Source organism: Cynara cardunculus, assembly GCF_001531365.2.
Source record: "Cynara cardunculus var. scolymus isolate 2C chromosome LG 3, CcrdV1, whole genome shotgun sequence".
Lineage (NCBI taxonomy): Eukaryota > Viridiplantae > Streptophyta > Magnoliopsida > Asterales > Asteraceae > Cynara > Cynara cardunculus.
In genome coordinates, this window is record NC_037530.1 from 24,860,661 (window position 1) to 24,862,259 (window position 1,599).

General features: G+C 35.6%; 1 long non-coding RNA gene across 1 annotated transcript; it reads left to right on the forward strand.

Annotated features, from left to right (window-relative positions):
- Positions 1 to 542: 542 nt before the first annotated feature.
- Positions 543 to 1,122, forward strand: LOC112508786. Its single transcript, XR_003068803.1, has 2 exons — positions 543 to 594; positions 1,069 to 1,122. It is a non-coding gene; the product is annotated as an uncharacterized LOC112508786 (long non-coding RNA).
- The last annotated feature ends 477 nt before the right edge of the window (positions 1,123 to 1,599 follow it).

Consider the following 1,599-nt stretch of genomic DNA (forward strand, 5'->3'; position numbering starts at 1 on the left):
TGGCATGAAACTAGCTGAGGGAAATGCCATATGTACCATTTAATCTAGTAGTTGTTCATATATACAATTTAACACTACCTTTGCCTTTGAGATGTTACAAGTGTAACATGATGGAAATATATGATCGATTCCAATGCAGAGTCTTTTCACGATCCTAATCTTTCCTTAAACGCATCCATTTCTCATGTCAACTCCCTCCCCCACATTTGCATAAGTTTGCCCATTCATGTCTACATGCTTTTATAAACCCTCTTTGTCGTTTATTTCCCCCATATGAAAAAACACTTTAAGCGTAAATGCTTACCGGCTAAAAGACACTTACCATAATTCATTTGTGTAATTTGGATTCCATGGTTCTTTAGGATAAGTGTTTTAATAAATGCCCCCTAAGTGTTTTATATTTTCTTTTCATTTGTGAATTTGTAACATCATTTTCGTAGTGGGGTGTGTTCCCARTTTCACGTGATCTGATAATTTTACTTGTTTTAAAGTTTACAKGGTTTGAATAATTTATTTCTCCATTCTCCTACTAATTGATCTGTAGGGAGTTGATGCAAGTATCAGGTCAGAGGTTTGGACTTTCCTACTTGGAGTGTATCACTTCCAATTTGTTTTCTAAGTTCACTATGTAGTTTTTACATGGATGTTATATATGCATCCCATATTGTAGATGTCTTTTATCTTTCAACATTTGCTTGTTTAACTAGAGGCTGTTTACTGAATGAGAGCACTGGATGCATTTTAAAGAGCTTGTGTATTATATTTATGCATCTTGGTGAATGATGTTAAAAGTTATTTAAACTATAAATAGAGCATCAGACATTTAGGCATAGGAACACCTATAATACAAAGGGGACTTATCAGACTTGTGGGTTGAAAGAGTGCAACGAGCAGGTGGTTTCGGGATGTCTCTGTAGAGATTGGGGCTGTTAGGGCTTTTTTTGACCCCAAATTTGTTATGTTTTCAAATTTTTTTTGCTCACTGTCTAATTTGTAGACAGAGAATGCCTAACATTGCTTACTGCTGCTAATGACCTACTTTCCTTTCTCCATTTTTTTACTCAACAGTTATGAACTGAACAGTTGCCAAGAAGAAAGGGATAGATTAAGAACTCAGGGGAGGTATGCTAGTCGATACCATATTCAATTTCAAGAGAGGCTGTTGTTAATGATGAAGACCGTGATGAAGATGATACAATAGTTGGTGATGAAGAACATTATGAAAATGATGATGTTGTTAGACATCAAGAAGGGTTGCAAGAAAGTCAAATGGTTATTTCTCCGCCAGAAATTAATGATGCAAATGAAGATTAGTTCATACCATGACCTTAACATGGATTAGGCATTATTTTAGTATATTTTAGCCCAACTTTTGGTATATTTTGGCATAACTGTTGGTATTTTTTGGCCCAACTTTTGGTATATTTAACGCAATTGTTAGTATTTTTGGCGCAACTTTTGTTGCTCTTTGAGACTATCCATAGTGACGTCTGATGCCATGAAGAGTCGTGGAATAGAGCTCCATGGATTTAGGAAACTCTTGTATTGTAGACCCTGTTTTGCATACCTCAATCCTGGTAGTGTATGGAGTATGTCGAA